Source organism: Mastomys coucha, unplaced genomic scaffold, assembly GCF_008632895.1.
Source record: "Mastomys coucha isolate ucsf_1 unplaced genomic scaffold, UCSF_Mcou_1 pScaffold23, whole genome shotgun sequence".
Lineage (NCBI taxonomy): Eukaryota > Metazoa > Chordata > Mammalia > Rodentia > Muridae > Mastomys > Mastomys coucha.
In genome coordinates this window covers 112,002,870-112,014,619 of record NW_022196906.1, presented here as the reverse complement: position 1 = coordinate 112,014,619, position 11,750 = coordinate 112,002,870, and positions in this window count along the sequence as shown.

The following is an 11,750-nucleotide window of genomic DNA, read 5'->3' as shown; positions in this document are numbered from 1 at the left end:
GGAGGGAGGGAGGGAGGGAGGGAGAGAGAGAGAGAGCCTTCCTTACATATTTTGCTCAGATACTTGATGACAGTAACAACACCACTAACAAAGACCAGTCCCTTCAATGTCCCAGTGACCACTCTCTCCTAAAACACAGAGGACCTGCCTCACGGCTAGACTTAGAACTGTTGGATATACTAGCCACATTTTTGGGAATTCTGGATCCAGCTAGCTCATTGCAACTTAAACTTAAGTCCATGCTTTAGACAAAGAGAGAAATCTTATCTCTCTTTGAACATGGGCTGCCTTATTCTAGGCTTACATGGACTTCAACTGGGAGAGACACATCTAACCCACTCCCTAACTGAAGAACAGACGTTCCCCCAATTCAGCTTCCATGCTTCACACACAACCTGTCACAGAGTGGACACCATCCTGGAGCATGTCTGACACGAGTGGAAAGGTGCGACCACCTTAACTCTGTTCTCTTGTGTCCTGATCACAACACCCATCATTTAAATACAGCTACCAAATCTCTCCATTAAAATATGCCCTCTTCAAGGAAAAAAGTTTTAAAAGGCAAATGTTACTGCCTTGGGTATATGTCTACGAAAATTGATTGATGTCCTGCACACACCATTTACAGTTGTCACCTGAGATGTGCAGCGGAGCCATCTAATGGCACCGGCTAACCAGTCCTTCCCTGTCTTGCTTGAGTTTCTTGGAAATAAATATGTGGGGGTATAGTGCCTGAGGTATAAAGTCTGGCAGACCTGCTGTGCCTCTCTTCTGCCTAGGGCTGGGTGCTATAAGGTGATGCAGCTCAGCATGCCCTGGGAGGTATGTCCCGAGGGTACGCAAACCCATGCAAAGTGTTTTCAGGGACTCTCAGCTGTAGAGCCATGTGGAGCACACACAGAATGAACTCCACCAGTCTCGAAGAACTGGCTTGGTATGGATCCTTGTCCTCTACTCCACCGTTGCTATTTCTCTGAAGTAATGGGTCTGTGTTGCCTGACTTGTGAGGTGCTCTGTCACATTAGATTTATACAGTTGGTAAGGAACCATTGCAAGGTTGTGGTCAACTTTGTCAGCTCCCCACTCTCTGCCATAGAGAGTCAAATCTTTCCTATCCCAGCCTATCTCGGAGCTCGAAGTGGCTGTGGATCCAATTCAAGCCAAGGATACAGAGAGAAGAAAGCTAGGATTATTTGTGAAAGGGTTCTCTGTCTTCCTCTGTGTGTGTGTGTGCGTGTGTGTGTGTGTGTGTGTGTGTGTGTGTGTGTGTGTGTGTCCCTTTCTTTCTCTCCTGCCTCCATTGCTTCCAAAGTTTGGACTTAAATTATAAATGGCCATGAGGTGGCCAGGATGGCTCAGTGTATAAGGTGGCTTGCAGTGAACACTGATGTTCTGAGTTTGACCCTCAGGACCCACAGGTGGGATGAGAGAATCGACTCCTACAAGATGTCCTCTGATCGTCACATGAGCACCATGGCTGCACATGTGCACACAAAACAAATACATTGTAATTAAGGAAAGAGGAATTCTTCCTCCATTCAATTTGGTTTCTTAAGTTTATTTCCCTATATTCTTTGTACAGTGGGAAACATACTTTCTATCAGTAAAACCCTGTTTCAAGAATGGATATATTTGTTTATTTAACTAGTTCTCTCATTATATCGATTACTCACTCTTTTCATAATTGATAGCACTATGTCCCATGATCCTTAGTCTAGCTGATTATTCTGATTCCGTCTCACCATTGATCTGCCCAGAGTACCAGTTGGCCCACAAATGTCACTCACAGCATGAAATCAAGAGTTATGCTGCTAAACCGGGCACTGTGGGATACATGCCTCTAATCCCGGCATCGAAGAGGCAGAAACAAGGTAGGTCTCTGTGAATCTAGGCCAGCCTGGTCTACATAGTAAGGTCTAGCCAGGGATATACGGAGAGACCCTATTTAAAAAATAAATAAAACCAGAGAGTTGTGCTGCCTCCTTCGTTATTACACAGCCTGTCTTGCCTGCTTGGGAAGAAGACAGACATAGTACTCCTGTCCCACTTGAGGTGGAACTCGGAGCTTGAAATTGTACATCTAAAAGTCTCAAGACCAAAAACCCCAGGTAAGTGGAAAACAGTAAGCTTTACCATTCTTAGAATGTCTTTGAGTTGTGTATATTTAATATATTTAATGAGCTACACAGCTTTCTAAAAGGCAATTGTTATCTACTTTGAGGCTGTGTGGATTCTGGTGGAATATCCTATGCAATCTCTTTAAGTATAACATAAATCAGTTCTCTCATCCCCTCCCTCCCTCCCTCCCTTTCTTATTCCCTCTCTCTTCTCCCAGGAATTGAATCCTGACCCTTTTGCACTAGGTGCATGCTAGCCAAGTGGTGGCTGACCACTGAGCTATAATCCCGGCCCTAGGTTTACTCTCTGTAATAGTACTATAACCCCAGGCATTCCTAATTCGCTAATGGCAGGAAGGTGGGAAACACAGGCCTTTCAAAATTTCAGCCATAATACATTTGGAGTCTTCCTCTTAGTAAATCTCAATTTCCAGAAAAGCTATCTTTTATTTTAAAGGAAGAGAGTTTTTAGAATTTTCATATAACCATTGACATACTAAAATGTCACGGTCAAGATGCTAGGCTTAGCTGGCATTAACATCTTTAACAGGTTAGACGTGAAAAGGTGCCCTTGACAGTCAATTACGTTACTTTCTCCGCTTGCCTAATGACCGCAGGACCCTTTGCTGTGAATTCTGGGGTAAGATTTGAAGTGTGGCTTTGGATGCTTTTTAAAAAGACATGTCCATATAGTATGCCAATGGCAGATGTATATATTATGGTGTCTCTCAATCCATGGATGAAAAAGATACAGATAATTATCCACTACATTCTATATTTTATATCATACTAAGAATCTATATATCGTACTAATTTTAAGACCTATAATTTTAGTCAACTCATATTGGGGTCCAAAAAAACCCCTATTTATTAGTGAGTGCATTTATTCTGAAAACTAGAAATTTGGATATTACATTATGTGTGATGTTTTCATGGAGAGAGGTTTTTAATTTTTCTTAAATTAAGATTTATTTTTATTCATATGAATATTTTGCCTGCATGTATCTATATGTACCATGTTCATACCTGGTCCTATGGAGGTCAGAAGAAGGTGTCAGACATCCTGGAATGGGAGTTATGGATGGTTGCAAGCCACCATATCAATGCTGGGGAATGAACCTGAGTTCTCGGCAGGACCAATAAGACTCTTAATAGCTGTGCCATCTCTTGATCTCCATGGATTGTGTAAAACTGATTTTAGATATCAAGGAGTCCTAAAAGGCTTTGAAACAAGTGATAGAAATAAAACACAAAGGTATATGTGTGTGTGTATATACACGTGCGCACACGCATGTGCATGTCCATGTCCGTGTAAGTGCACAAGTGTGTGGGTGGCTGCATATGGAGACCATAGGTCAACCCTGGGTATCGTTCCTCAGAAGCCATCTGTTTTTTTGTTTGTTTTTGTTTTTAAGTGTGTGATTGTGTGTGCGGGGAGGGTGTTTGTGTGTGCCCATGTGTGTAGATGCCTGAAGCTGACACTGGGAATCTTCGTCAGTTGCTTTCTCCCATGTCCATTGAGGCAGTCTATCAACGAATCTGAAGCTCTTCCACAATATGCTGAATCTCGCTAGCCAGCACGTTCAGCCTTCTCTGTAACCGCAGAAGATCTCCACTTTCTGAGCTCTGGAATTGTATCTGCACTGACACACTCACTGAGCATAGATGTGGGTTGTGGGTCTGTCCTCGTGTGTGCTGCCTACATGGTACATGTGTAACTGCTGAGTCATCTCCCTGGTCTCGCCTCTCACTGGAACCTGGGATTCACAGATTCAGCAAGTCCCAAAGATCCACAAGAGCACACTGCCACACACAGCTCTCCCCACAGCCACACACAGCTCTCCCCACTGCCACACACAGCTCTCCCCACTGCCACACACAGCTCTCCCCACCGCCACACACAGCTCTCCCCACAGCCACACACAGCTCTCCCCTAGCCCCCGTGGGTGCTAGGATCCAACTCGCAGCCTCATGACTGAGATATCTCCTCAGATATCACAGTGTGCTAAATGGCTTCTAAGAAGACTACAGTAGGCACTTTTGTGTATTTGCCATGGTAAGGCATGTCTTCTGGGATGTCATCTCTCACATTTGATCAATATTTAAAAATCATATAAAGGCCCTTAGCTGAAGAGCTATTGGCAGTTGATGGCTTCTAGTGGAGGAAGAGACACCTTTTTAATGATTGGCCCCTGGAATGTTGGCCATACTCCACTGAAGTATGGGGTATATCTTGGGGTATATGGTCAGCACAAAATGGCCTCAGTGGATTGTTAAAAGACAGAAACCAAAAGAGGACATGGAGTTGGGAAGGAGTGGGTAGGCAGGGGTTAACCTGAAGACAGCTATAACATTCTCAAATACTAAAAGTATGAGGTGGGGGGAAAGAGAGAGATGGAGAGAGAGGGAGAGAGAGAGAGGGAGAGAAAGAGGGAGAGAGAGAGGGAGAGGGGAAGGGAGGGGAGGGGAGGGGAGGAGGGAGGGAGGGAGGGAGGGAAGAGAAGAGAAGCTCTTCTCAGCCAGATGTAGTGTACACATGTAATCTCATCACTCAGAAGGCTGAAGCAGAAGGACTGTGGGTTTGAAGCAAGCCAGAGATACATAGTAAGGCCTTGTCCATAGTTCCAAACTTTTTCCGCATTTCTCTAGAAAGCTGATACAGTTGCTGTTGAGAAGCTCAATTCCACAAAAAAAAAAATCCTGTTTTCTTAACTATAACCCATCTTTAAGTCCTTTCACATCCCCAATACTCCAAAAGTTTCCATATATGCCTTAGCCTATATTTTTTCAGGCATTGTGTCATGCATAGCTTAGTTGGAGGAAAGCTCTTATGTTTCCTTCCTACCCTGGGTTCTGCTTTCATTTCTGTTGCTGTGATGAATTCCCTGACATAAGTGACTTGGAAAAGCAAGGGATTGATGCAGTTCACATTTTCTGGTCACATTCCATCAGAGAAGGAAATGCACAGGGGCAGCAGGACCAGGGGCAGCTGGCATGTCACACTCACACTCAAATGTGAAAAAAAAATGAGGGTGTGCATGCTCACTTGTGTGCTCAGCTTGGTTCTTGCACTTGCATAGTTCAGGATCCTGCCTTAAGAACGGGGCCACCCATAGTGAGCTGGGCCTTCCCACACTAGTGGGGATTCCCACAATTAGGAGGATCTGGATTCTCCAAGATCCAAACCGGTCCCTCACTGGGATGTTCTTTTGAGGTGATTCTACATTGTGTTGACGTTAATTTGACTTCACACCATTTTCTTCATGTTTCCTCACTGGGATGTCTACTGATCAATTATTAGATCTTTACTTCTTTCTTTTTTTTTCTTTGTAGATTGTAATTAATTAATTTATCATGTATCCCTTCGTTCAGGTCCAGGGGCCCCTGTTTTCATACGCTGTCTCCTTCCTCTGTCTGTCTATGCACCTGGAGTTCCCAATCTACAGGCTCATGTTTGCTAATCCACCTCCCTCCCTTCTTCAACAAAGTACACAAGGCAACCACGTAGCACGGTGAAGAGCAGTTTTTAGAGCACACCTCCAGCTCTGAAGCCACTTCTCTGTTCTACAGAGCAAAGTGGACATGTTGAGTAGGAACTCCACTGGTATCATGTGACTGAAAGATAGAACCCTGAGAGGCGTGACAGCAGTCAATGGTGTCTGAGAGTCAGGAACACCCAATGGTGTCTGAGAGTCAGGAACACCCACATGCATTGGATCCACAGTGTTCTGTGTCTGTGTGGACTCCTTCACGCGGCCTCGTTCTGAATGTAAGACTCAAGCACTTCGCACTACAGAGGGCGTACTTAGAGCTTATTGGTAAATGTTTTATTCACATACCTATTTACATATTCATATATACACACACATATACATACACACTGCATATCCAGGGTCACATAAAAATTCTCCAGTAAACAGATATCAGGAATTTAAAAAGTTTAGAAAGCACCATAAACCTATGTGCAGTGTATGCCCAGCACTAATTTATCTTTCATGTGTTAATGTGTGCACACACACACACTCATGCATGCACACACACCATGAGCTCACACACCATGAGCATACACACACACTTGCACACACAGTCACTGAGACGTGACGTTCCTCCCACCTGATACATTATCACAATTTCTCCATCTCCTTCTGTATTCCTACTTTATTCAAGCCAAGCATATAGATTCATTGATAAAAGAGTTTTTTCCTTTTGTTTATTTGTTTATTATATGTGTTTTTGCTCCAGGATTGCTTTTGGAGAAAAGTGGTCAAAGATAATTTTATTCACTTATTTGAAACCAAACGTCTCCAGGGAAGAAGCTAAAGAACAGATGTTCTTGTGACGGTGATAGGAGCCTAATGTGGTCGCTGAGAACTGAACTTAGGTTCTTTGCTAGAGCCGTACGGACTCCTAACTGCTGAGCCGTCTCTCCAGTTTCTACATTAATGGTAGATAAGTATTCTTCAGTTAAATATGCTGAGATGACAGAAACACTCTCTCCTGGCTCTGCATAATACAGCATACTTAACTACCTGCATGTGGCCACTAAACATGGTGACGTGACTGATAAGCTGAATTTTCAGTTGTTTCATTTTAATTGATTTAAATATTAATTTGATACTTGCAATGGCTGACGGACAAGGCAACTGTAGATAGACACAAAGTGGAGAAGTTAAAGCAAGATTTCAGCCAAATAGACTGGCATTTCTAGCACAGATATAGTTTAGTATCTTTTCACTCACAGACCACTAAATTCGATCAACCCTCCAGAAGCACCTCTCATGCCCTCTGTGGGCCTGTGGGTCCCCGCTGAGGAGTTCGACCACTGTACCCTGGAATGTCCAGCCACGTGACGTGAGTTACTGTTTATTTACAATAAGAAGACACTGTGAGAGCATCACAGCTACGAGATCCTAGTGACACCGACCTTCAGTAATGCTTTCCCACCACAATCCACTTACTAACAATTAAACTTTAAATACAAGGTAAAACAAAAATTTAAAAGATTGTTTTAATGTACCACAAGTACGTGGCAACAATGGCTACTTCAGAGGGACTGAAGAGAGTGTTGGTTTTAATCCCAGCACTTGGGAGGCAGAGGCAGGCAGATTTCCAATGGCTACTTCAGAGGGACTGAAGAGAGTGTTGGTTTAAAAATGAAAGTTTCAGTGCCAGTGAGAACATTATGAACTACATTAACAGGAATTTCATTTTAAACTATAATTCCACCATGAAGCATCAGGCTAAATAAATGTTTATATTTAAAGCCCATGAAATATGGGGAAAGCCTGGATCTCTCTGCATGTGAGTCCATGGAAATCAAACACCTCTAAAACACGTGTTCCCATTTACTGAAAGGCACTAATGGCTTTAATAAGAGGGGAATTTCGTGCTTGAGGCAAACTGATTGACCTTGACAACAGGAATATAAACAAGAGCCTGATGAATATTAATTTTTCCTCTTTCCTGCATTGGCCGTAGCTGTTGACTTATTCACGCTGGCACATGGTCATATTAACAAGCACACTTGTAAGATTTCCCCATTGTTTGAATTAGCCACAGTATTTTGGGGCCTTGGTAGGTTATCATTGGCAAGCTGTCATTGTTTCTTAGAACCTTCCAGGTTACCTTTTAATCCACCATGTGTGTCCACTCTCATATCCTAAGTGTTTGCTCTAAAGTGGGCACGTGCACTCCCAATACCTTCCACTGGGATGCCTGACACTAGGTCAAGATGTAATCTCCATTACTATGTTCATACTGGGCTAAACTGGTTTTCAGCAGCATTGGTGCATGGCAGACTTGATGCACCCAGAGTGTCATACTCAACCGAGTGCCACTTCCATCCTGTCCTTGCCATCTGTAGAATGACATCAGAGAGAAGGCAGGAGCAGATGGCACCGTGGTTTATGAGAGCAAAAGTCACACCCACAGTGCGACACTGAGTGAGGAAAGTGAGGTGAGGCCCAGATAGAGAGCAGAAGGAGAGTAAAGCAGGGTCGTGCTAGTATTGTAATGCACTGAGCCCCCTCCCTCCTGACAGGAGCAGCGGGCCGTATCACCCCACCTCCCCATTCCCAGCACAAGCTTCCAATAGGTCTTGTCACGGTTTTTAAGACCCCAACCTCCTTGGCCTTAGAAGATCTCTTCAGGTAGATGGTACCCACTCAGGTCCAGCTCCATCTTTCCCAGAACTTGAGGTAGGTGTGAGCAGAGAAACAGTTTAAGAAAAAAGTATATGAAAGGGCAAATTAAGAGCTGGAGGTGTGCATTTTTACATACACGTACATATAACCACATGAACATACATGGGATCAGGGAGATTGGGGTTTTACAGGGAAACCTCTGAAATGAAATTTATATAAAACTCTTTCTATCAATCTATGCATATCACCGTAGAAATGTGGGAAAGCCATCCAGTCTTGACTGCAACAGTGGAGAAGGCCAGAGCACCAGGTATATCGCTTGCTTCCAAGCCTTAAAATGATTACAGTTGTTTTACAAGTAGCCACCTTTCCTACCACATGAAAGACCATTATCTTGTGCACAGTGCTGAGATTTTTCTGTCATAAAATGAGTGAAATTCTTTCTTTGCAGGAAAATAGCTGAAAGTAGAAATCATCATGTTAAACAAAATAAGTCAGCTTAAAAGAACTCTATTGTAGCTAAGATGTTTGTTAGCTCTGCCAAGGAAGCTGAAGAAATGAAGAGAAAGGCCAGCAAAATCATTCAGTGGTAAAGGCACCAGTGGCCAAGCCTGATGATCTGGGTTTGTTTGATCTGTAGGTCCCACATGCCATAGAGAATTGAACCCTGAAAGTTGTCCCTTGACTCCCACATGTATTCTACCCCATCATACACACCAACTAACTAAATACATGTAAAAAAAAATCTAAAGGCTATGGAAGTTAAAGGAAGACTATTAGGGACATGAATAGAGAAACTGGAGATATGAGATGGTAACAGAAGAGTGACATTACACATGGGTATAAAAGAAATGGTAACAGAAGGGTATAAAAATGCCAATGAAAACTGAAACCCAGTACTTTGTATCATATACACTAATAATAAGTTCTCTTATGTTTTATCTTTTACCTTAAATTTACATGTACGTGTATCTGCATATATGTATGCACATCTCTGTGTGGGTACCTAAGGAGGCCAGAAGTTTGTTAAATTCCCTGGAGCTAGAGTTGCCAGGAGGTGGTTCAGAGCTTCCTGACATGAGTGCTGGGAACCAACATCTGGCTTTCCACAAGAACACTGAATGATCTCAACCCCAAGCCATTTCTCCAGCCCCAAAGTTGTCTATTAAATATCTGTTTTGAAGTATATGTAGGAGACATAAAAATGGTACCTGAGACTGACTTTAAAATAATCCAGGCTAATTATTAAGGATAAAAAGTGGGGTGGCTGTGCTTGAAATATGCTCAGATGCGTGATGCTGATTTCAGACACAGACTGACGTGTCCGTGGGCTTACTACAGAATTCTCACTTTTGTATGTCTTAAAAAATTCATGATAAGCAGGTGTCACCTTCCTGATTCCTGTCTAATTTTAGCATCTTTATTCCTTTGAACTATTCCTGGCTTGGGCTATTTGTAATTAAATCATGGGCTGAGAGTCCTTACAATTGAATCAAAAGGAGACACAGGAGCAGTTTGTGAGGTAGGAAGCCACAAATGTATTCAACCTACATATCTCCTGACTTCTACATAATAACAATATCATGCTACATAATTACCTGTGTCCTCGCTTTTGTTTGACTTCTGATGAGGCTGTGGACGGCAACTGGCTGCCACTGGATAATGGTGTGTGGTGAATGTCAAACATAATTAAAGCATAGCAGAGCACAAGAATAGACATTGTCAGCAGCCAGTGAATGCTGCGCTGCTCCTCATCCGCTAAGAGACAGCGCCACAGGCAGACAGCAGATGCTACTGTGAGCTCGGAGGAGTTTATAGAAACAGCAAGCAATTTCACAACACCATCTGACCCTGACACAGCCATTGCCTGAACCTTACTTCCTGTACTGTTCAGGGTTTCTTGCCTGTGTCCCTAGCCTCCAGACTCTGGCTCTCTCCATCTTCTAAGATTGGTCTAGCTCAGATGCTGCTCTTTGGCAGTTCAGTTTCCTTTGCCTGACGGACTCAACCTCAGTCCTTTCCCAGCATGCACACCTTTCCACTGTCCCTTCTGATCTGTTTCTGACCCTCAGCCCAGCTCCTTATCTGAGTCACTTCCCAGGACAAAGGTCTACTTAACACCTCTTGGACATATCTAGCTCCTCTTAAGAGTTCCCCCAGGTGCTCTTACTATTCCTGACTTTTACTGCCTGTACTCATCACCCCACAGCACCACAGTTGATCAGAAAGATAATTTAAAAACTTACAAATAGTGGGCTGGGTATAATTCAGCTGGTAGAGTGGTTTTCTGACAGGTACAAGGCCCTGAGTTCCATCCCCAGAACCAGATAAGCAGGACATGATAGCACACACCTCCAATGCTGCAGGACACAGTGGCACACACTGCCAATGCTGCAGGGCATGGTGGCACACTCCTCTAATGCTTGCACTCAGGACTCAAAGCAGGGCAATCAGGAGTTCAAAATCATGCTGACTAAGTGAGAGTTTGGGGCCAGCCTAAGACAAATGAGGCTGTTTCAATAATAGTAATAGTAGCTGTCAGATGGCAGGGACTCTCTGCATCCTGTTCCTATGATAACCCTGGGACCCATGCAAACACCGTGATGAATAAAGCAAATCTTTGTTGCCTTCATTGGAGGCCAGCTTGTCTTCTCCTTAAGTTTGTAACCCTGCCCCATAATTATGTCTGAAATCACCTTTTTCATTTCCTTGTTAGAAAACCTTTCTCATATACAAAGTTTCCATATGTAAATTTTCTTTCAAGGACACTAAACACCGTGGAATACCGTTAACAGGGTATCTTCATTTGTTTCTATATTCATATCAATTGTGGTAATTTAGGAAGTTTGTAAAATAAATAAAGTTTTCATGGGAAGTTAAATCTAAGTACATAAAGCGATAATGTATAGCCACTGGGCCGACTCTAACTTATGGATTATTTTTAAAATAAGGTTCTTACTGAAGCACATTCACATACACTTCTTTATGTATTATTTTTGGTTATTTTTATACTTTGAGGGCTTACACAGACTCAACTATTTAGTCTCTGTCCCATTATAGACAAGGTTTCATAATCTATAGCTTAGTTTAAGAGACTATTAACAGAGGATTAGCGGCTCAATTTTCTAAGAAAGATAGCTGTGGGGCACCCAGTTTCAATTGTTTGCAGTATCTTGTGAACCCCTGAGAGCAGGGACAGTTAGAAGGAAAAGACACATGCTCAGAGGAAAACAATTTACAACTAGAAACCTGGTAACAGCAGGCATGCTGTTCGCATGTATGCTGTTCACATGTATGCTGTTCACATGTATGCTGTCCACATGTATGCTGTCCACATGTATGCTGTTCACATGTATGCTGTTCACATGTATGCTGTTCACGTGTATGCTGTCCACGTGTATGCTGTCCATGTGTATGCTGTCCACGTGTATGCTGTCCACGTGTATGCTGTTCACGTGTATGCTGTCCACGTGTATGCTGTTCACGTGTA